Here is a 24,730-nt window from a genome sequence, read left to right as displayed (position 1 = left end):
GGAAGAATAAAGAGTGGAAACCCATTATAGAATTACTTTATTGCAGAATTATAAAGCACGAAGTTCTCTCATCGGCAGTCCTCAACGCCTTGCCAATGTTATCGTCACAGTTCTCACATTATCTGCCATCTGCATGTGTGTGTGCGTGTGTTATTCCCATAAATAAGCCTCACACTGGGCCTGCAGACACGTACATACCGACTTGTGCAGCGTTGACTACAGACAGGGTTTGGATTGGATAGTAGATTTATTGCGCACTTACAGGTCGTAACACTGTCACTGATTTCCATACATTACAAATCACTACACGCTAAGTCTCCTTCAGCCTGCAGTGTCTGCAGACGTGTCCTTGTAACGGCTTCTAACACTGTAGATTCTTCAGCTTCAGGTGCTCTGTTCCGTGTAACTCCTCAGCAAGGACCACGTAGAAACATCCCCTTTCCAACAGCACGTCTATTGTTGCGCGTCGACTCGTTGCTGGGAGAAAGTCTTCACGGAGCCGATGCCCACAAACGGCCCTGATATATCCTCCCATCTCGCGATCGTTGCATAGCGACGCTACAATACATTTGCTTTACTTAATGAGTGTACCTGCTACATAGTGCAGAACATTACCAATAAACGACGAGAAATCCGTCGAGGGCAGGCTTCATTCGCCTCGATATACTGAAGGAAACCCAGTATCCAGGCCAACATTCGAAGCCAGCACCTTCCGAATACGAGACCTGAACGCCAATTCGGAGGGAAAATGATATACACTCTTCTTCATCCTCATCCGCATCTAATCCACTGGCTTTAGTGGTTTCAGGGCGATTTCCCTACAGACTCTTCCGGTTATTAACAGGAATTTAAAGACTGTGATAAATTGCTGATATCGGAAAACCATTACCAAGTCAGAGGAACACTTAGCATAAGCCTAAAATTCTCTCGAAAAGTCAGGGACGGCCATTAGCAGTGATGCAAACATCACGACACAATTTGTCAAGGAACACAAGTTCCGAGTGGTGCGTGTGTGTGTAAGTATGTACGTACAGTGACATGTAAACCAGTTGCTAGGCAACGATAGCGAAACAAGCGAAGGCTCTGAAGTTCGGAGCGGAAACTGAACGTACTCTGTACTTCCTACATTTCCTCTGTATATAAGAGCTCAGACATTAGGCCCTTTCACTCATAGCCTCTGCATGTCATAGCTGCAAAAATAAATCTACGTAAACAGTGGGGGAAATGCAACGATGCAACCACATCTTCCCTTCTTCAGATCCTTGTCTGGGGGGCGGGGGGAAATGCTGCTAATCCTTGCCTGCACAAGCCAGCAACCTACAGCCTGGGCTTCTGTGCTAAGCATGGCGAACAGGCGACAACAGCGTCCGCGACTGGACGCCAAGGACAACTGTCACCAGAGCCTCAGATGCTGCGCAAGAACAAGAGACCACTCTCTGCAACTCCAATTATCTCTACCCGCGTTCATGTCCATCACAGCTTATCCACATCATTGCTGGAATATAATAAACCAAGGGCTCGAGTAGGCACTAAAAGCCCCTGAAACAGGCAGCAGGCCCGTGCTTTCCAATAAGGGAAGACAAGAATGGGAAGAGCGTGTCTGTATCCATTTTTGACTAAATTTATTCTCTCGTTATGTTGCAGTTAGATATGTACTTATAAGTAGTTATGGAGAGGACCGCAAGGCGACGGCGAAAGGTTGGGAGCGTGAATATTCAGTAAAATGGCGACTTAATACACTTTCTTTAACACATTAAAGCTCTAAATCCTGCCCACAGAATGTATCTGTGTTTCGTACGGTTCTCACGATAAACAGCGATGTTCCCCAAGCGGCATTAACCGGTTGGGGGGAGACGTAATGTTTCCTGTGAGGTACAACTGAATTCTTATATAAAACGGTGAAGAATATAACTCTTTAGAGTGAAGCCAGTGTGGAGGCGGGGTCGAATACCTCCACAGTGACCCTGAGAGTCGTAGGAGGCGACGAAAAGGTTAGTCTCAAATCTGAGACAGTGAAATATGGTCGCGAGTCCCAAGGGACTCGGACCCCAGAAAGATCGCGCTGGCAAGGGCCAGCAGCATATGCAAAAGACAGACCCGTCCCTCGTCAGAGAGTGCGCCCCACAAAAATAGGAGCGTAACCGTCACACGGTAATAATTAATATCTGGTCATGAGCCCCAGATGGGGCTCAACACCAAGACTTACTGACTGACTGACCGTCAGTCGCAATGTGACTTTGACTTTGACTTTGATAAGTCTTTAAAGGATTATGTTTAACTGTTGGTGAATAGAAAGATCCCTGTGACTTTACCTAGATATGGGGAATGCTTTTTTCAAAACTTCAGAGCATTTCTTGCATTCAGAATTATGTGAGGCTGTGGACTGATACATGAGAATACAAGATGTGAATGAGAATAAACTGGAGTGTGCTGTGGTGATGTTGAAATAACAGTTTTTTCATGTAATGTATAACAAGAAGTCTCCCATTGCTTATTTTGTTTCAGAGGGCCAATTCACTCATTCAAAATCGTTAGAGCACATCAGAGAAAATGTGCCCCTTTTGTTTACTGGTGCATTGGGTGATGGATATTACGAAACTCCGCTGCTAGACGAAAGGAGACGAGGATTAGAAGTGTTTTACGTGGGGTTTTATTTTTAAAATCTTTGCTAAAATTATTTCCCCTCAATAGCAGTAGAGCTTAGAGCACATTTTGAATATATCGCTTTCAGTGCCTTACTAAAAACGCAACTGTCATTCCAGAATCTTTCAAGTTATTGACATTAGTCACGGATTATTTACCGAGCTCCTTTTAAAGAATTTCGCTTCGAAATTTCAACGAACTTGATGCTAGAGGTGAAGAATCACTGTTGTAGTGTAAATCCCTGTAAACATAAAGGTGTGCAGGCTGTTTGGCATCTGTACATGAATGTCAGAACTATGAAATTCTTTCAGGTCGTCGGTGCAGTGACGCGGAAACCCGAGGAGCTGACGGGTCGCCCGAAACTCGGTCCGGCTGCAGGCGATCGATACCGCCTGCGAAGCACTCTCTGCGATTCCCCGAGAGAGAACACTGTGTTGCGGGAAGCAGGATGCTAGACCGTCCTGGGGATGACAGCGTGAGTGCTCATATCGGACGTGTGCAGCTTGCTTCCTACGTCCGCCTTGTGGGCTGGCACACGCACGAAATAGCAACACGTTGAGCTCGGGAACACATTTAGGTTCAGAATCGTTTACTGTCTCAGAGCCTCAAGATTAAAGTGCTTAAAGCTACAATTCTTCCTCTTGTGTCCTCTGCGCGCGGAAGGTGGTCTCAACTTCTCAAACAACTAAACCATTGAGAACAATTGATAAAATGTTGAGGTTCTCATGAACGTGGTTATGAACAGCTCTATCTTCTGGCATGTGACAGAAAGCTTTGCTTTTTTCTGCTTCACACAGATCTCTTGTTTGATTTACTCTTCTGTCTTGAAGATGGCGGCGAAATATTCCTCAGAAACATCGGTTCACTTTCAACAGAACACAGAACTCTGCATTTGGTAAGACGATATCTTCCAAAGTTCTGTACCTGTGCAAGACATCACGGAAAATGCCATGAAGACGCGAGAGGGTTCCGGACCCCTCACGTTGGTTCACGTGGCCCCGTTTAATTTTCTGTACTTTATGTAACGAGTCAGTAGCTCCGGCTACGCAGAATCTAGTGACCGGATGAGAGTGAATAAATAAGGAACTGCGAAGCGAAGAGACGTGGTTTATTTTTAGGTACTATTCCGGCACTGCACTGGACAAACTGAGGAAAACAGCGACAAATTTCGCTAAGGATAAGTGGTGACCGGGCCGAGATTCGGGCCGGGGACGTCCTGGATCAAAACGAGAAGCGCCATGGTTTGAGCGACGCTTCTCTCTACCACTCATCGCCACAGCAGAAAGGTCTCTGCTGTAAATAGCTAGAATCAAATCTGGACGCCTTCCAATATCCAGGACACACAGATCCTACGGGACAGCTAACAACAGCTTTCCTTCTTTTAATATTCACCATCACCGTACTATTGTAGAATGTAGACGCGCTAATGGGTAACGACGTCGAAACAACATCCGCTGCTAGGCAACAGATTCTTAACAGCAAGTATATGCAGCCGTTACTGGGCAACGCCTTCGCAAAGAAACACGTCACCATGGAAACGACTGGATTACAAAAATGAACGGTGTTTGCTATGGGGTCCGAGACGAGATATTATAACCGAAACAAATTTAGAAGTTGTCAATTGTAAGGGAGTCTGTGAAAGGGAGACTTGGTCGGTGCAGTTGAAGAATCCCCATTGTTAGAAGCAGTTACTAGAGAACGACTGGTGAAGACACAGCAGACTGAAAGACAGCTTGTGTTGTAGTAATTTGCCAAGTGTGTAAATTAGAGATAGTGTTATATTTATTTGTAGTTACGACCTGTAAGCGACCAAAAAATCCAGTCTCTAATCCAAAGCCCCGTTGGGAGTCACCCATACACGTGACAGTATATGGAAAGGTGATGTTATATGTAACACCACAACCGAAATGAATCTCAGTTTACACGAGCTTTACATTTTAATTTGCAAATCAATAAATAATTCATTTAGGAATTCCTTGACGATGATCTACATGATCCGAATGTCCGGTGGTTGAGAGTAACAAGAATACACATTGCTACTGGCCTTCTATCACATTTGATTTCATTAACAACGGTTCCTTAGTGGTTCACCTTACGCCTTCATTCCATAACATAACAGGAATCAATTAAACGATTTAAACATTACGTTCTACAAGAACCAAGAAGAAGATAGGTGAAGTGACCTTTCTCCTGCGACACGCTCACATACATCAATGAAAATATAAGACCCAGGCAGGCGTTCCGTTCAAATGTTGGTAACCACACTACACGGTGTCACAATCCAGAGATTCAAGTATGAATTCTGACCCTCGTCAGGATCTGAAATATGAGATGAGGAATGAGCATCTCACCCACACTGACAGATCGATCCTAGCTTCCCAACTTCAGACTTGCCCATTAGTTACGCAAACAGCGTGACACTGCAGTGAACACGGTGGCGCAACTGCGTCTGCCTTTGGCTATCTGAATCCCTCTTCACATGACGGAATCGAAGATTTGGAATATCATGGTCATGTCAGGTATACAGAGGGAAGAGGTGCTTAACTGGGCGCCAGAAGGTATGCTGCCTTGGAGGATATGATCACGTCAAGTCTCTTCCTTCCTCTTGATACGTAAAATTTACCTCGGGAAAGCAACTGACTCAACTCTCAAGGTCTGTTTGAATTGGCAGTAACTCCAGGACGCACAAGATAAGTACACTACGCCAAATAATTCGTAACAGGACGTGGTGAACATTTCATCTTTTTTAAACCTACTTAACCAGAAAGGGGGCACGCGGTAGCGTAGTTGGTTGAGGCACAATGCTACAATAAGGAAGGCCATGACTTCGATCCCCGATGAGGTATTTGGATTTTTCAATTGATCTAATCATTCCAGCAGCACTCTGGTCCTGGGGTCGACTCTGGCTCTAAGAGAAATGAGTACCAGGAATCTTCCTGCGGGTAAAGGGCTGCCGGCGCATTAATATAGCTTTCACTTAACCAGAAAAAATGCACAAATGAAATCTACTACCACAGTCAATAATTTCGTGGACTGGTCGCAAAGCATCGTTGCATTACACCATGTCGGATAGATTGAGGCACGATATTATGCCCTGTCAGTTCATCTATCGTCACAGCAAGAGGCAGTTGTGTGCAAACAGTGTAAGTAGAACTGCTGCCTCTATTGTGAACCGCAGTTACATGCAAGTGGCGGAAATCGAAAATGTGGCAGTTTGAACAACGGGCAAACATCAAGTTCTGCCAAAAACTAGGCAAATCTCCTAGCGAAAGGTTTGGCGTAGGAAGAATTGGCTGTTGCTACACGACAACGCCCCCGCACATCGCCCTGTTCTTGTCCAAGAGGAACTGGCAAGGCAACAGGTCACCGTTTTGCCACACCCTCCGTACTCACCTGATCCCGCACCTTGCGATTTCTTTCTCTTTTACCGCGTGAAAGCAAAGCTACGTGGTCGTAGGTTTCAGTCGTCCGAGGAGCTGGTCATTGACACAAGAGATGCCGTACGGGAATTTCCTGCCAATATGTTTAAGCAATGTTTTCGGCAGCTATATCAATGTTGGAAGACTTGCATAGCGGCCAACGGCAACTACTTTGAGGGCCCTTGTGGATCTGGGTAAGTGGATGTGAATACCTTGTAATATGATGCGATAAAACCACAGTCCACGAACGTAATGACTGTACCACGTATATACGAGTATGTTGCGTTGTAAATAAACACATCACTATTTTTCGCCTTTAATAAAGTCCAAAATTACACACCTCCATTTGATGTCTCACTTGTGATACGCACTTCCGAAAATTACTCACTAAGTCCTAAATGGTTATGTAAGTTGTCTAATTTAAAATGTATCAGATCGCTGAGAAGTCATGTCTAACTTCGTGGAAGTTAGATTGTCGAGTGTTTTCAAGAGAAAGTATGGACCTCAAAATTTGAATATGCAGACAGAAACAATTCTCAATATTCGAGATAGAACCGTCTCTAATTGACTAATTAAATACAACATGTTTTCCGGTACACAGATCTTACATACTCGTAAACCAAGGACACTCTTTCTTGAACAATTCTTAGATTAGAGAAAAACTGCTAGAGACATCTGGAACCCATTATGTCCAATGTACTCGTGTCTCGCATTATTGGATAGCAATAAATGTCAAACTTACAAGGCTCAAGAAAGTCATAAACCCCCATTTAGCTTTCAAGAAAAATCTACTGCATCTAATCCCAAGTACCACGGATGCCTGTACAAAAGCGTCTCTATCTATCGCATGTTGAAATTATCCCAACTCCCAACAAACTTAACTAAATGTACACGCAGTCGGAAAAAGAAAATAAATAAATAAATAAATAAATCAGGAAGTCAACGTAATGAAGCAGATAATTCCTGAACCGGCAGACAGACATTCGTTGGTCAAAGAAACAAACAAAACAAATAACATGACCATGTTCATATGTTCTCCGATGAGCGTTTCGTGACACGATCGTATCCCATTTTCGGTGCCATATCTTGAAATATTTCCAGACACAGGTTTCATCCAACGAGATCTGTGCATATGAAATGTTCTCCTGCCACCGTGAATCACAACTCAATCAATTTACTTGTTTATGTAAGTTCCCTGTTAATCTCCCTGACGTGACAGGGCAAGTGAACAACACAGGAACTGTGGACATTCGCTTCATATCCTCACCGTCATTTCATGAAGCAGTCAAGTTGACCCGTTCCGGCCCCGTCCGTCTAGCCGTCTCTTCAGAATTCTTCCCAGGTTCCTTGATCATCGCCATTTTGTAGTTCTCTAGGCTTCAGAGAGGATCCTGCTTTATATTCTGTTGTCACGCTGAATCCGGTTAGTTTCATGTTTCCAAAATCTGCCCTATGCTTCTTCTGCTTTTAATTCTTTTAATTATATCTTTATCTATTGTTTCATGGTCCATTCAAGTGTACTGCAACAGCTGCAGAGAAACGGGCTGCATCCGCCACAAGATGTGGTGCCAGAGGTCTGCATGCTACTTGCCCGAACACAAACCACGCTGGGACTTGCACTCGGGGTCGTATCACTCTGAATTCTCCTGTGAACTACGGTTTATGACGCGATTTAAAGCACTCCCTTGGGAGATATTCAGAGCCTCCACACAAAACATCGCTTTAATGAGGTGTTCAAAGTCAACTGTTCTATGCGCGCTTTAAGTTTGTGGCGCTACTCGAGATGGCTACCATTGCGCGCAACAAGCCTCAGCAGTCGCGGATGGCCGATAGTGTCCCTCGTGTTGTTCTCGGCCGGCTGACGCACTTCGGTGGGGTGAAGCTCCGTCACATACACGTACCGCATGCCTCTAAACGATATACAGGGTGCCCCCGGAGGGAAGCTCAATATTCTGGGAGGTCACAGTATCGGTCAGTCTAAGCAAAAACTATGTATATGTATCCTATTCCGAACCGTTTCCGAGATTCTCTTTCCCATTAAACGTCAATCGATTTTTCGGATGCACCTATCGCCTACATCTTCAGGTTCGAAGACTTTCGATGAACTACATGGCATTATATTTCAGAATATCGAATTCTTCATAGCAACGGCTCTGAAAACTACAAATCAAACTAACTATAGTCCTCACTGCTGGACAAGCAACTTTTCTGAGCAGGCAGAAGAAACAGTAAATAAAAGGTTCTGATGTCATGGTACATACTGTGTAGCTTATGGTTCCTTCTCCATCGTATATTTTATTTGAAGAAGGAAACAGAAACAACCTCAGGAACATCGAACATGTTCGAAAGTACAGACAATGTGCACTGTCCAAGCAGCACTGCTGTACCCCTTAAGACCTTAAACACAAACAGAGTGTGGTATTAATTTTCTTCGCATTTACTGAAGCATCTGACTTCAGTAACGTTGAAGTCATTCTCAGATTGTCATGATTTCACAGTAACTACAGACGGTATTTTTATTAGTAACTGGATTTACTGAACACTTACATATCGTAGCTACAGGTAACTATAGCGCTATCGCTAATTCACAATCTGCAGTTCTTCTCTGTCTGTTGTCTTCCCCAGTGGACGTTCTCCTTCTCCCGGGCTCATGTCCTCGCAGGCTGGCAGCCATCTCACACCAACCTCCTACTCTTCTAACTTCTAACCCTCTCGTAATCGCAGCTGCTCCTCGTTTTATAGCCTCGACACGGACAGCACAGAAACACCTCTCCAAACAGTTCTACTGTTGCGTCACGTAACTATCGCAAAGACAGCGAAGAGAACACCGCTTCCAAATTACTCCATTGTTGCGTGTTACGAATTTGTTGCGGCCATTACCTAGCAAATGCTTCTTTATGGCTGCTTACTTCATGGTCATTGCCTAGCAACGGTTCTACACGCCAAAATATTTTAATTTGAATATGGCATGAGAATTTCAGCGTGTTATTTCTTGTTTCTGCAAAACAAAAACGAGAGACAATCTTGGATAGCGCACGAATGCTTACAAGTCTGTTAATAACATAGAAAATGCAGAACAGATGGTGGCAGCTTTCCCTGACGCTTAGTGAAATATTTCGGCCACCACGTCAGGCGTAGGCGAGCTTTGAGAGACAGCCTAATTTACTGGATCCGGCAGAGGGGAGACACCTGCTCGGACGTCTCCAATTAGAAACTTAATTTCACTCGAAATGGCGACACGATTTTATTCTGGCCAATATCAAGTTACATATGTTTATGTACTTGGTTCACACTCCGTTCCCTTCTCCCGCTGCCCATATTCCTAACATGACTAGATGATCGCAGCACAGCACAGCTGACAGTCCACGGAGGTTTCATGGCTGCCAAATTTACAGAATTCCGTTTGGAATTCAACGGAAAGTATCCTCACTTGCTATATTACCGACCCAGCCTCAATCACTGGTCCAGTGATTGAGGCTAGCTCTTTCTAACGGACCCAACTGAATAGGTGTTTTCCTTCACCTGAGGACGGAAACAGATCCAGTTTCCGAAACGTCGTGTTTTTATTTGTTATCTTAAAAACCAGGACGATGGATAAAGTCCAAAAACCCAATATATCAAAATTTATGCTGACAGTTGTATCTTCTGGGATATAACGTCGTGTAGTTCCATGGGAGTCAACAGATGTTTCGGAGGAACATGCCGCCTGTCGCCTCCTCAGTCTTGAAGATGGAGATGACAGATTTGCCTCCAAAACGTCCGTCGACTTTCACTGGACTACAAGGATTTTTATTCCAGAAGATAGAAGTTTTAATAATCACGGCTGTGAGAACCTCAAGTAATCAGAACTGTTATATATTTCTGTACATACGTATAGGCCTGTTGTGTGATAATTCAAGAACTAACTAACTAATTCCATGGAGATTATCCCTTCTTGAGAAGCAAGGTCACTACCTACACACAGGACAACACAAAAACAAAATAAACGCACACAGACATCCGTGCTTTGAGTGGGGTTTTTTATTGCTAGTAGGATGGGACTGCGTCCCTTGTAAGGCCGCGCCACAGCTCAATCGGTTAGTCGCTGGCTTCCCACCGCGGCGGCCCGGGTTCGATCCCGGGTCTGGTCAAGTGATGGAAAAAGTGACGCTGGGGAAGGTTTTCTCTGAGTACTTCGGTTTCCCCTGTCAATCTTCATTCCATCAATTGCTCCACAATCACCCTCACCTATAATCTGGGGCTGGTACAATAGGCCAGAAGTGGCCGCAGTACAAGGGGCTTAGTCCCACCCCAATAGCAATAAAAAATGCTTGCGTTAGACCGCGCGGTGGCCACTGTGATATGGGGATGAGCAGACACTACTTGATCCCTGTTAAGCTCTCGTTTGATGCAAGAATTCAACAAAGCGCAATTTCTCTGTTATCTTATTTATATGATTTCCATAATCGTTTTGTGTTTCCAGTGTTCCCGCTGTTCCAGCTCTGATTTGATTAGCCTATTTTCCTTACTAAAAATAAAAGTAGACTTGTGAGATCTCCATGCTGTCTGTCTGTATGTGTAAACTGCTGATATCGAATTTGAATGCCTTAGCCAGTCTTAATGAAACTTGGTATGTACGTCATGGCACCTAAGCCCATCTCAACGGCGTGCTTAATAAATCCCTCCCATCGGTCTGTGTGTGTATCCCTTATTGTTCTTATCGGTGATTGGCAGTTGTTCGGTAAAAACGTTACCGCTGCAACGAATACACAAGCAACAACAGAAGAATTGCGGGATGCATCATTTTCTGTGCGGTCCCTGTTTTAGAACTCAAAATCGATCTGTGTCCACGGCTGTTTCGATACTTGGAAACCGTTCAATGCATAAAGCGATCCATATTCTAACGTCTAAGAAGTGCAACACTGTTCTCACCTAGCTAAGAAGAAAATTCGTTAGCTTCTGATACTAAGCGAGCAGCGTCACTCTTACAGTCCAGCTTATTTAATGACGCCGAGGAAACACTAACACCGCTCTTTTCCAACCCGCCTTTGCTTGTATCGGCGCAGTCGGAATGGTGCTATCCCTGCTACACCTGTTTCTACCTTAGGACAGTGTATGATGGCTACTGGAAGTTGTCCTCACAGATCAAACTAAGGAAGATCGGTATAGGTACGGGAAACTAGCTGGGTCGGTTTGCATGTGTCTCAGGGTAGCGATGCCGAAGAAAGCGTTTTTCTGAGAGTTGAGCCAATTGACGTTTATTCACCTGCTAATTCACCACACTGTTAAATTAATGTATTCTTAGCTTTAAGTTACAACGTTACACTATCGGCTAGCTATGTCCCGGAGCGTGCAAGGGTCACGTCCGTTCAGTTCGGAATACTGTGAAAGTCTCTTTTGTGGAATGGCTTGCACACCCCACGCCGAGAATTCGAAAGATGGTGTTGACATATATATTTCATCCCATCTTCCGTGGGAAGCTTGAACGAGGCAACTCAAATCATACTGGCCCTCATTCACAGGCAATTGTAACAAGCTCTGACCTGTCCTTTTAGGTGCGCCCGGTTCCCTGTACCCGAGCTAAATTTATGACTTCTCGTAAATGTCATAACTCCGGACTTCTTGTTTCTGCCAGAATCTAGAAATTTTCAACATAAACACCGTATTGCACGTCCCAGACGATGAAATACGATATTATAGATCACGATACATTTCCAGTAATATCGAAACATAAGACTTTTGAAATTAAATTACCGAGAATTAATTAGAAATAAATTTCATGGTCATCTATAATCATCCAAATAAATAAGGGCTCAGAATGATCAGCGTCAATACCACGCGTCTTCCAGAAATACACAAACAAATATCGGAAACCTTCTGTCTGGGTATTGCCAATGCATTTTCCATAAAGATAAATTTTAATGAAGTTAATTTTGTATTAGAGAGAAGCCGCGTTTCACTCCCGACAAAGCATCAGGTGTTCCAAAATGTCTCCTTGCTCGTTGTCGCTCCAGCGAGATATTACAGGAGAGCGGTGCCCCCCTCCCCTTCTTCTCTGCAATTCGCTGTACACAATCACCTTCTCGTCTCATTCCACGTCAATTAACTCTGCAGTTATTTCATCATTGTAACCCAAAACCAACAAAACACAGTTATATTTCAACTGTTCATTTATCAGCTCATCAGCTGCAATGTGGCCACAATTATCATTGCACGGTAGGCATAATTAATTGACTTTCATGGATTTCGATTTCTGAGCTTTCACGACTCAGAGTTAATTCTAGAACAGTCTTATTGTACATATTTGGAAAGTCTTCTCGGATGGTAATCGACCGTTGCAAAGCGTCTATCATCACACGACAGCACAACAGAAAACGACTGCATGGCCACACCGATCGGCCAACTTCAACTGCTACAAGAATATAAACACCAGCCTAACAACTGATACACTGGTTAGTTTCCACGGTGAATTCCTACCTTTGATCAGAGGCGGCTCGATGTTTTCTGGTCTGGCGATAGCAACATCTAATCCAAACTCGAAACCTGTAATGGAATTTAGAAATAATGTAATTTATGGTACGCCCGATCAGGCCTGTTATGGCCTACTTAAAATCTCAAACAGGAGTTAGCTTCGGAAAACCTAGACAATAGTGTAGCTAGTAAGAATACTAGCGAGTGCACTAGAGCGAAAATCAAAGTTAATCCACGGAGACTCTAGGTTATTATGAACGGAAGCGGCACAAGCCATAGTTCGACGGAGGAAGTTTAGAAATATTTTATCAAAGACAGAGAAAGCCAAAGTGCAATGGTTACAGGATCCGTGTCAAATAAATGGGGATTCGCTTAGTGGGGGGTGGAGTCCAACTGGGTCCACTCAGCACGGCGGCCACTGATTGGCCTGTTGTACCTGCCCCCCGGGTGATTATGATGATGAAGGACTTGGAGCAATAAAGATTGGCAGGGAAAACCGAAGTACTCGGAGAAAACCCGCCCCAGCGCCACTTTGTCTACCACAAATCCCAGTTGACCAGACCCGGGATCGAATTCGGGCCGCCGCGGTGGGAAGCCAGAGACTAACCGCTTGAGCTATGGAACAGCCTAATAAATTGGGATATTCTGAACAATGTGAGGCATGAAGTCAGCGGGCATTTCAGGATCGAATTCGAGGAATATCTGAATGACAAAATTCATGAGCTTGCAATGAACAGTAAGAACAAGAACATCAGAGATTTGTATGGAGGAATAAATTACTTGAAGAGGGGTTACCAGCCTAGCAGTAACTTAGTGATGGATGAGAATTGTGATCTGCTTGCAGATTCCCACAACATTTTGAATAGGTGGAGGAACTACTCTCAGTTATTGAATGTGCATAGGGTCAGTGATGGTAGGCAGACAGAAATCCATACAGCTGAGCCGTTAGTACCTGATCCTAGTCCTTTTGATCTTGAAATTGCTATTTCAAAATTTAAAAGGTATAAATCGCCAGGTAGTGATCAAATTCCGTTAGAACTTATTCAATCAGGAGATGAAATATTACGTTCTAAGATCCATAAGCTAATTAATTCTATTTGGAACAAGAAAAAATTGACCGATCAGTGGAAGGGGTCTATTATTGTACCAGTTCACAAGAAGGGTGATAAAACTGACTGCAGTAATTATCGAGGGATATCACTGCCATCAACTTCACAGAAAATTTTATCCAATATTCTTCTCTGAAGGTTAAGTCCATACATAGATGAAATTATTGTGAATCATCAACGTGGGTTTCGACATAACAGATCAACTACAGATCAGATCTTTTGCATTCGTCAGATATTGAAGAAAAAATGGGAGTACGATGAGACAGTACATCAGCTATTCATAGACTTCAAGGAAGCCTATGATTCAGTTAGGAGGGAAGTACTGTACAATATTCTGATAGAGTTTGGGGTACCCATGAAACTAGTTAAGCCGATTAAACTGTGTGATAGGATACGACCGCTTCCTGGGTCGTCCTTCTCAATTCCCCATTCATAACCACTTAACCCAGTCAGAAACTCGTACAATATTAAGCGCCATGTAGGGTCCCTCAAAAGGGCGACTTTCACCCTGGTCATTACGGGTACGTGCGCTCAACTTCCGCTGAATTCGAGACTTCATTGCCGCGTTGACACGGGTCGAACCGTGGATCCCGTCCTACGACACTTCAGTTCAGTTCCCCGTTCAAGTTTGTCAGCCTCCGTCCAATAATGTACAGAACACAAGCGGTTCATATGCTCTCGTTATCACGACTGCTATCGCCTTTGTTGTTCTTGTTGTTTCTGTCTTTGTAGTCGTTTCACGACTCTTAAATGAAGCCGCGTTTCAATAAAATGATATTTAAGCAAACGTGATTAACATGAAGAGTCTATCTCCTCGGATGTGATATCGTGTAGTCTGGTAAAAGTTTAGCGACATTTTAGAGGAATGTATGGCCTTCATGTTCAAGTCTAAAAATTAAGCTAAGCAATCAACCAGTTAAGAAGACAGCACCAACAAACACAGTACTTTCTGTTGAGTTTATATTCGTAGAGTATTCCTTGAATACTGGAATCGCGTAACCTTAAATATTGCGAGATGTGTATATCCAGCTTTTGAAAGGTTCGTGACGGTGCCACAACAACGAACTTGCTCTTGTTGGAGGCAGGTCAGAGCAGTAAAATTTGACTTCAGCATTTTATAGCAAATGGGAATCTGGCCCCAATTTTTCCAGACTTTGTCTTTATTACAAACCCAGAGCGCAGTCTTTCTGTGACCATAAAATTCTACATTTCGTAGCTGAGAGGCATGAATACTTCACTCGAAAGTCGCATCCCTTAAGAAGACTCGTGGGATTTGGAACAAAGACAGAAAGAGAAGACGATCCCCTCGCATGCAGATGGCAGTGGAGCAGCCATGTCACAAAGGAAACTGATGCAAGAACCGTGCTCAGTGCTACTCACTTTGTCTCGGGGTCTCAAGGCAAATGCTCGTCATGTGTCCTTACAGTAAGCTACGACCGACCTTTCTTCGATCACAACTGACCTGCCATTGTTGCCTGTAATCATGCATCTGAAATATAGCATAAGAGTCGTGGAGATGAAGATCCACTCATTTTATACCTCTATGCTATACAGATGCAGCCTGTCAGTAGATCCCTTAGTCACTGGGTAAAGTCAGGGTTGGTGTGTTTAACAACAATGTCTCCCATTTATAAATTTCAGGCCGTTGTTATTACGAATGGCGAAGGATGAAGAAATGTCGTGGCCTCTTTTAAAGGTATTTATTGTAACACCCGGTGAGCAGTGTCATAATTTGTTATATAAATTGTTGTATTATAAACTTCCCCTAATTTCTCCTGTATTGATTTCCATGTTACCGAATGATACGTCGAGGTCGACGTTTAAGGATATCGCCCACGAATAACAAGCACAAAAATCAATCTTAAACCGCCTCATATATAATACAGTACACTTCACATATCTATTATCAAAATGTTATCAGTATTCACATAACAGGCATGATGCGTCGAAACGTTCAGGCAACGTTCGTTTAAGTACTAAACAGGAACTGCACAAGCTTACAAAATGCTTCATGTACACAGAGGAACAGCCTATCCTCTTGAAAGTCATTCGTAACAGGGTCCCTAGGTGATATCACGTGAACAGTTCTCACAACACTCCGGCCGTTTGTCCCCCGCTGTCATACACTGTCTACGCCTGAAGGCGCATGCGCGTGATGTGATATCAGCAAATTGTTAATGGACGTTCCTACCGAGTGTTCTTGTGTCTACAGCCAGGCGCATTACACCTGAGTTACACAAGGCCACTTGCTGGATTCGATCCAGGGAAGTCCGGGACATTTTCCTGATAGCGGGAAGGGGAGGCAACAGTCTCTGCGGCTCGTTCCACAAATAACAGGTCTGAAGGTGAAGTCAGACAACGCACCGATGACCACATTAACGCAGACGGCTATTCCTGTGACGAAACTTCTCGTGACATTACTACAGCGCTCGCAGAATCTCTTGCGGTTCTTTCTCCTGAAGTTATTCCATGAGACAAGGTTTTCCTCAGGCTCTCCAGCCAACAAATGGGCAGAGAATAGAACAAACTGCCACATAAAGGAATGAGTACAAACGGGTTTTTGGATTAGATATTCGATTTATTGACTACTTATACATAAGACTCGGAAATACATGCAATTACAGCGCCATCGCTAATCTGCGCAATTCACAAATTACCACAGTACCCGCTAAGCCTTTTCAAGCCTGCTGGGTCTTCACCAGCCGCCCCCTGTCAACGGCTTCTAACATCTTTCGGGCTCAACTCCTCTCTGAACGGCGGCTCCCTCCGAACTTCCTCTTTTCATTACAGCATCCCGTACAGAGTCAGAGTCAGAGTCAGAATCAGAGTCAGAATCAGAGTTACTTTACGACTGGCGGTTTACCGCCAATCAGTTCGTCTTGGTGACAAGCCTTTTGAGACTCACAAACAGTAATTTTATTTTTCAGCTGAACACTTGCGGTTATACTCCTCATGTAATATCCTCGCTGACGAGAGGATGGGCCTGTCGTTCACAATTGCTGGGTCCTCGCCAGCGCAGTCATTCTTGTGTCCGAGTCCCGTGGGACTCATGACCACATTTTACTGTCTCAGATTCGAGATTCTCCCAACCTGGAGTGCCAGGTCCCCGTATTTACATCCCCCAGGAACAGGATGGCCCGGTTACACCCCCGGGCACTGGGTTCCTTTCCGTCACCTCCTATGACACGCAGGATTTCGATGGAGGTATTCGAACTCGCTTCCACATGGGGTTTCGCGCTCCACTCACAATCTCCTCTCCCCCCCCCGACTATGTTCTAACTTTTTCCCTTGCCTATGACACCTCGGCACCCACCACGTAGAAACACCGTTTCCAAAAATATCGCTATTGTTGCGCCTCTATTCGTTACTGTAGAGACATGTTTGTTTACTATTGTTGCCTAATATATTTTCCTACCTCGCGGTTGTTGCATAGTGACGACTGTACACGCTACAATATAATCCCACTCACAAGATTTTCTATTTTGCTGCTGCGTCCAGCTACCTCTAGAACCCAACAATCTTCTTTGCAATGGGTGTTTTGACTTTTTCTGGGATTAAATCGCCCGGAGTACAAAATTAACAGCTCACCTCCATTTACAGCTCTAACTTCACGTTTGCATACGAACAGGGATACTGTACAGTTTCTTGTGTTCCAGAGTTGCGCCATGTTCCGGTTGTATACTCATAACAGCAAAGTCGGAGAAGTTGCCTTCATTTCCCAGCGAACACGCACTGCAATACTGCTACTCCACGCAATAAAGTCCTTCTCCAAAAGAGAACAGTCACCGCTGAACGCTCATTACTGTGTTTAAAAGGGCCCTCCCAGTGATTCATATCCTTAACCAGATGCATCCATTTCATATCCTCAAATTCCGTTTCCCTAAGATCAATTTAATACTGCCATCCTATTTGCGTTTAGGTCTTTCTGGAACTCTCGTCCCTTCAGGTATCCCAGACACGCGTGTATATTGCCACGCATCTTGGTAACGCGGCAAGAAGTTAATGGGTTTCGGTTTAGATTAATTGACTTACTGGACAATTCCGCCAGGCAGAACTGCATATAATTATAACACTCAAATTACTTTAACTATAAGACACAAAGGTCTTCAAGGTCTGCTTGCTTGAACGATGTCTGCCTCTCTAAAGCACGCTTGTAGTCTTCTGCCTTCATCTCTGATTTTGGCTTCTGAAGTGGCCTCCATTTATACCTGTTAGGTTGCTGGGGTAACAGACACCTCCTTGAACAGTGTCGGTGTTCCTTTCCGTGGTAACGGTCTGCCTATGTACGCGTTGTCGCGTGAATGTGTTTACAATTGACACCCAGACAACGATGGATTCACTGCTCTTACTGTAGCAGGAACGTGACTACCGAGCCGTTGTCCAACAATGGACGTCCGCTCTGACTCCGATATTCCGACTTTTAGGCGGCACGTCACAATATAAAGTCTCCATCTCTCCCATATATGCTAAACGTCCACGTCTTTCTTGATGTTATCAGACTTCATCTTCCGAATAATAAAAAATAATTACAGCAATTTTTGTCCATAAAAGGAAAACTATTTCCGTAGCAGGCCGTGGAGGACCATAGGAGTTGTGAGACGTCGAGGGTCCCACATTTTCTAGACAGTAGGCTCACAGATGGCGGTGAGGTTGTCAGCCTTATGTGACGGCCGCCCTTTATCCCCAAGGAAGATTCCTGGTACTCATTTCTGTTAGAAGCTAAGTCGAAACCAGGGCCACAGAGTAGCTGGAAGGATTAGGTCAATTGAAAAATCCAGTGATCTCATCGGGAATCGAACCCGCGACCTCCCGGCTTGTACCATAGTGCCTCAACCAACTGCGCTTCACTTCTATATCATACAGGTTCTGTACATGGAGGAATCCACGTATACATTGTTCTTCCTCTTCACAAATACGCCTCAGACCAGCTTCGTGGCCGTTCTTGTACAGAATCCCCGTGAGAAAGTCTAAATAAACTCCCGGGGAAATTGCTTGACATCCTGAACTAAGGTGAATGCCATCAATTTGTCTAACATGTCGGCAACACATGATTGCCCCACTGTCTTACTTATAAACCTTTTGAACGGACCGAGTATAAAACACCGTTTCCAACAGTCCTTCTATTTTCGCATGAGCATCCGTTGCCGCGGGAACGTGTTTACCGAGCCGTTCGCTAGCAACGGCTGTTTCTCTGGCTGCACAATTCTTGCTTTGGACAAATATGCCAGAATATTTTGCGCGGATCCCCGTCTGTGCGGAATTCAACACACCGTCATCGGTCCGTAACTACGAAACGTGGAAGAATGCGGTGATTCATGGATGGCGAATTTTAAAGGATTTGGAAGGGCCCCGTGGTGGGCCAATCGAGGTACTACAGCGGTATTTATATCGAGTGACTGAGGAAATCCACAGAACCACAGTCAGGAACATTATATTTCAGCATCCCGTTGCACTGAGGCATTATCCTTATTATTATAATAATAATAATAATGCAACGATATTTTTAACATATAAAAGACACCTAAAATATGTTTTTCACTAAAAGTGTACCTTTAATACCGTTCGATGTTAAAATCACAAAATGTCATTAAGACACTAAAAGTATAACTTATACACCAAAAGTGATTATCACATTACTAAAATGTCTCTAGTTTTACATATGCCTTTTCGCATTTACTACTCGTACATGTCTCAGTAGCATATGGCCCATCATCAGGCAATTTTCCTTTTGTTTTCGGGGAGAGCACTGGACTGTTCCCTTGTCTATCGTGCTCCTCATGTACGTCACTGTTTAATTTTCATCTCACGACTAGAACTCTGTCATTGTGCTCTTTTACGCCCATCGTACTGCAATGCATAATGTGTATTAGTATGATTAATACAAATATGACCATAATTTTTATCACGCTCTCTTCATATATCAAATATTACAATTCTGTGTACTTACGTTTTTGCTTGTCGTATTTCTCACGTGTATGTGTTACCAATGCGGTCTTCCTATATACTAAACATAGTATAGTTGTTCCTGCTTATATATCTTTCTAAGTAGCGTATCTAGTGCTATCTATCGCAAAGTTCATGCACTGTCTGAAATACTGGATTATGTGTCTCGATGTGTACGTCGTTCATATGTAAATTGTAAATTTCGTCGCCTCCTATGACTCGTCAGAGTTACTTTACGACTGGTNTACAATTCTGTGTACTTACGTTTTTGCTTGTCGTATTTCTCACGTGTATGTGTTACCAATGCGGTCTTCCTATATACTAAACATAGTATAGTTGTTCCTGCTTATATATCTTTCTAAGTACCGTATCTAGTGCTATCTATCGCAAAGTTCATGCACTGTCTGAAATACTGGATTATGTGTCTCGATGTGTACGTCGTTCATATGTAAATTGTAAATTTCGTCGCCTCCTATGACTCGTCAGAGTTACTTTACGACTGGTGGTTTACTGCCAATCAGTTCGTCTTGGCGTCAGGCCCCTTGAGGCCCAGCGGAACTCTTCCGATAATAGTCCTTATGTAACATCCTCTCTGACGAGAAGATGTCTTTGTCTCTTATGAATACGCTTGGTCTTTCTTCAAGGGTATATTTCGCACATATGGCGTGTTATTGAAAATTTTCCTTTTGCACTACACACAAGTCCTCTCTCAGTACAGGCTTTACGGAGCAGATCATGCCTAACTTACATATTTTATGCTACAACGGCAACTTAGTCATTTGAACGGTCATAAGCTTGACTGTCAAGCTTAAGCCCTTTATATATTCTGTGTCTGGCTTCACCTAGTCTTAGACCGCAAACATGTTCATTCTCATGATTTTGTATGATTTCTGCTTGTCGCCTGCAAATTTTGTTATATAGTCTTATATATACAGAGAGTTGAAAGCTGTGTGCAAGTCGCCGACCGATGCGCCCAGTGGTGCGCGAAACCTTGTTTTGCATGCGCTGAAATTTTAGAAGGTAGGTGTCTGCCGCTAATTCCCAGGCGGAACAAGGGTTAAGTAATTATTGATCCGATCTATGCCTTATAGAGGGTTAGATTAATGTTTGCGTTTAAACGCTCACTTTTTGAACAGGGAGTAGATTCTAATAAATGTTCTAAAGGCCTTGGCTTCAATCATTTCTATGTGAAGTACCGAATAGGGGACACCGAATCGAATAGTTAATTTCTCCGTTGTCATGAAAACGGTTCCTCCGTTGTTGTGAACTGGTCGTCACGGATACGTGTATCAACAAGCCGTTACCTATGCAATGGATTCACGGCTACAATGCGAACCACTTGCAAATGTAACGTGTATACCTTACGTAGCATGTTTACAGACCACACTCTCGTACTCACGCACACTGAGCAACGTGGGAATGGCGGTGCAAGAACCTGAGACTCTTTCAGTTAGTTTCCACGTAGGCTCAGAGCTGTTCCTAGTGGAGTAGGTCTCCAGGGCGACCGATCCCGCACATGGACATCTCGAAATGTGCAATGTAGCAAAAAGCTGCTTGTGTCTCTGAGCTGTAGTTTCTACTAATCCAACTGTCTGCGTTTTCATCGGTGTTCACTGTTAATACGTCTTATTTACTTACACAAATATGTCATAACAATAAAATAAACTCCGTAGCCTGCAGTCCGCAAGCGAACTATGCCGACCGAGCGACCGCCGCTTGCCGGCGAAGTTAGTGTCAAATTTAGCGGATAGAGGGTGTCGCGTGGTAAGCGCAACGGATCCCCATGGCCGTTAATCTCGGTTCTCTAGACCGGAGCCGCTACTTCCTTGAAAAATCTCATCAATTATCCTCACGAGGCTGAGTGAACCCCGTTCTAGACCCACTATTTCTCAGAAAATCTGGTAGCGCCGGGAATCGAACCCAGAACTTCTGGTTCTGCTGCCAGGAACTCTGACCACTAGACAACAGAGGCGGTCCATTATAACAATAATGTATTAATCATAAACAGCATTTGTCACAGACCCCGGCACTACACAAACAATAGCAGTTACAATGGCTACCAGAAGCGATCCACCCAAAAGGCGGCAGATTAAGCGGAAGGTCCTACCACCGCCAGGCCTTCTTCAGTGCATCCAGTATTCTTCACATTCCATAGGAGTCTTCTATCTACATTGTTTCAGAATTTTCTTTTCAAAGTTTTAATTTAAAATCTAAAGTCTAATATTTAATTTTATGTCGAATCCAACTCAACTGTAACAAACTAAAAACTGTTTTTACTAGCGCTGTAGTTTACATGTAGTCCGTCACCATCTGTACATTTCCTCAAGATGTCAGAGACAAAGTTTCACACCCATACAGAACCACGGGCAAAATTATAGTCTTGTGTATTCTAATTTTTATGTTTTTTGGGCAGCAGACGAGAAGACAAAAGGTTCTGGACTGAATGGTAGCAAGCATTACCAGAGTTCAATCTCCTCTTAATTTCCTCCTGAATCAGGTTTTGATCAGTTATCGTTGTTCCCAAATATCTGAACTGTGGAACATTTTCAAAACATCTGTGTCCCATCTTAATGTCATGATTTTGCCCTGCATTTTGGTGACGAGGCAGTAATATATACTTAGTTTTCTCGGTGTTTACTTCTAGATAACAGTATAAAACATATAGGAATAACGTAAGAATATAACATAGTATTACGAATATTTGTGTATTACAGATAATACGTGAACGGTGCTGAAAGCAAGAGGTAGCCGCTGCAGCACATGTAGGCATAGAGCAGGTATCCCTGTGATTTAAATGTTAAAAAGTTTAAATTTTAAATTTAAATCAAATCGACGAGTGTTTATTAACAGAGATACATAACTGACAACATCAGCAAGGGGATTCTCGTATATCGGGACCGATTGAAACGTAGCAATGACAATTGAGAAAGCTGGTGTTGTTAAATTCTAAATTACATGCAGCGTGACAGCTACGTAAGTGAAATACACCTGATGATGACCAGTTACGGCCGAAACATGTAGTGTAAAAGAAGAAAGACAAAGAACTACAATTGTTGCATTTACGACGGTATTTATATTATATATACACATATACATAGAAGTGTAGAGTGCAACAGGATTCTTAAATTTAATATAGGAAACAGCCAACATAAGCTGCACTCCCTTAACCTCCATGACTGCACAATCTATTCACTTTATCTTCCCTCGCCCTGCGTAACAGCACAAACTAAGAACGAATTATGCAAAATCATAATTTTATATTTGTCTTACAAAGACGTGCCCTACATTCTAAGAGAGTGGTTACTGGAGCAGCGCTGAGGAGAATGTCTTAAGCTAAGGATAAAGGAACTGTGCAGAAGCACATACTGAGAAGCTGAATAACTTATTTTTCGGCCGCGCCATAGCTCAAGCGGTTAGTCGCTGGCTTCCCACCGCTGCGGCCCGGGTTCGATCCCGGGTCTGGTCAAGTGGGATTTGTGGCGGACAAAGTGGCGCTTGGGCAGGTTTTCTCCGGGTACTTCGGTTTCCCCTGCCAATCTTCATTCCACCAATTGCTCCACAATCACCCTAACCTATCATCTGGGGCTGGTACAATAGGCCAGAAGTGGCCGCAGTACAAGGGACTTAGTCCCACCCCACTAGCAATTAAAAAAGAACTTATTCCCTCTGAAATGATATTGGACTTGAGAGTCATGTTGTGTTTCCAACTCACGCCGTCTACGCAGACATGTACATTGCAAAACCCTGAATGAAATCTTGCGAGTGGCCACATCTGTGCACAGAAGTGGAAGAGGCCGCATAAACATGCCTATTGTTGGCTATACCTAACACTCTTAGGCTGATTAAGTCATCATGGATGGGGAACGACGGACATTGTAATATTCACGAGGAAAATAAACGAATACAAAGGATTGTTGAAAACCCTCAAAAACAGGGCACCTCTCAGACGTGCTTGCAAATGGTGTCAGAGATACGTAGGTAAGTCAATAAGTAAGTTACAAATGGATATAGAACTTAAACAAATAAGAGTACTGATTTGAAAAATGCTTTTATTTCTCAACATAAATTCCCTGTGCACTGAGGCACTTGTCCCATTGTTTTAGAAGCCCCTTAAACCAGCAGCATAAAATTCTTTGGGCTGTTGTCGGAACCAGGCGGTGATTCACAAAGTCTGTGCACGATGGGTGCCGCTCATGCTGACCCCACAACACAAAATGCCAACAATGAGTCTGGCATTACAGCATCTCAATCGCTACCACGATGAAGGACACGATATGCTAGCCCAAATTGTCACAGGTGATGAGTCTTGCTCCAAGCGACTTCTATTCCTTCGGCCGTCTTAAACATCATCTTTCGGCTGAACATTTTCCCGACGATGAAGCTGTAGAAAGGGAAGTCACCGCCTGGTTCCGACAGCAGCCCAAAGAATTTTATGCCACTGGTTTTCAGGGGCTTGTGAAACGATGGGAAAAGTGCCTCAGTGTACAGGGAGATTATGTTGAGAAATAAAAGCATTTTTCAAATCAGTGCTATTATTTGTTTAAGTTCTATATCCAGTTGTAACTTACTTATTGACTTACGTACGTATTAAGCTGCAAACTGGACTGAGCTGGCCGTGGACAGGTTTCCATAATAACAGCCAGTATTGTGATCAGCTGAATAACTGAGAATTGATCAAAGAAAACACTGCCCTCTGGAGTTAGTTACTGGAACTACACACGCTTGCCCAGTTAAAGAAAGTAAAGTTGTCCCGGTGATTAACTAATTACGCACTATGCCAAGAAGGCGTAGGGGGGAGTGGAAGTACCTCCCACCATTCTTGACCTTGGCACTAGATGGAGTTGACTGGTCAGCTTCATTCCCTGGCCGCTTTACCTCCGGTACCCATTGGATGGGAGGCTGAGTTGGCACCAGAACCGCTTTGGGCGCTGTGGATAAAAGAAAAATCTGCCTCTATCGGGAATCGAACCCTGGATGACCAACACGCAGCCGGTCGCTACATCGACTGAGCTACCCTGACTCGTCTCGGTCGTCCAGTCACCACGTGAAACGTTCCTGACACGTAGTAACTGACACCATTTTAAGGGACGAAAACAAATTTCCTATTTTTATGGGTACAGAACTTGATAAAGGACACATCTGAAACAAAGGTCGCCTTAACAAATT

General features: G+C 43.7%; 1 long non-coding RNA gene across 1 annotated transcript in view; it reads right to left on the bottom strand.

Annotated features, from left to right (window-relative positions):
- Positions 1-24,730, bottom strand: part of LOC111874597 — a 60,266-nt gene that overhangs the window by 23,491 nt on the left and 12,045 nt on the right. The window contains exon 2 of the long non-coding RNA XR_002844591.2: positions 12,519-12,584. This is a non-coding gene — a long non-coding RNA (uncharacterized LOC111874597). The remainder of the gene's footprint in view (positions 1-12,518; positions 12,585-24,730) is intronic.

The sequence above is a fragment of the Cryptotermes secundus genome, unplaced genomic scaffold, assembly GCF_002891405.2.
Source record: "Cryptotermes secundus unplaced genomic scaffold, Csec_1.0 scaffold1415, whole genome shotgun sequence".
In the NCBI taxonomy this organism is placed as follows: domain Eukaryota; kingdom Metazoa; phylum Arthropoda; class Insecta; order Blattodea; family Kalotermitidae; genus Cryptotermes; species Cryptotermes secundus.
This window is presented reverse-complemented; position numbering and strand designations above follow the sequence as displayed.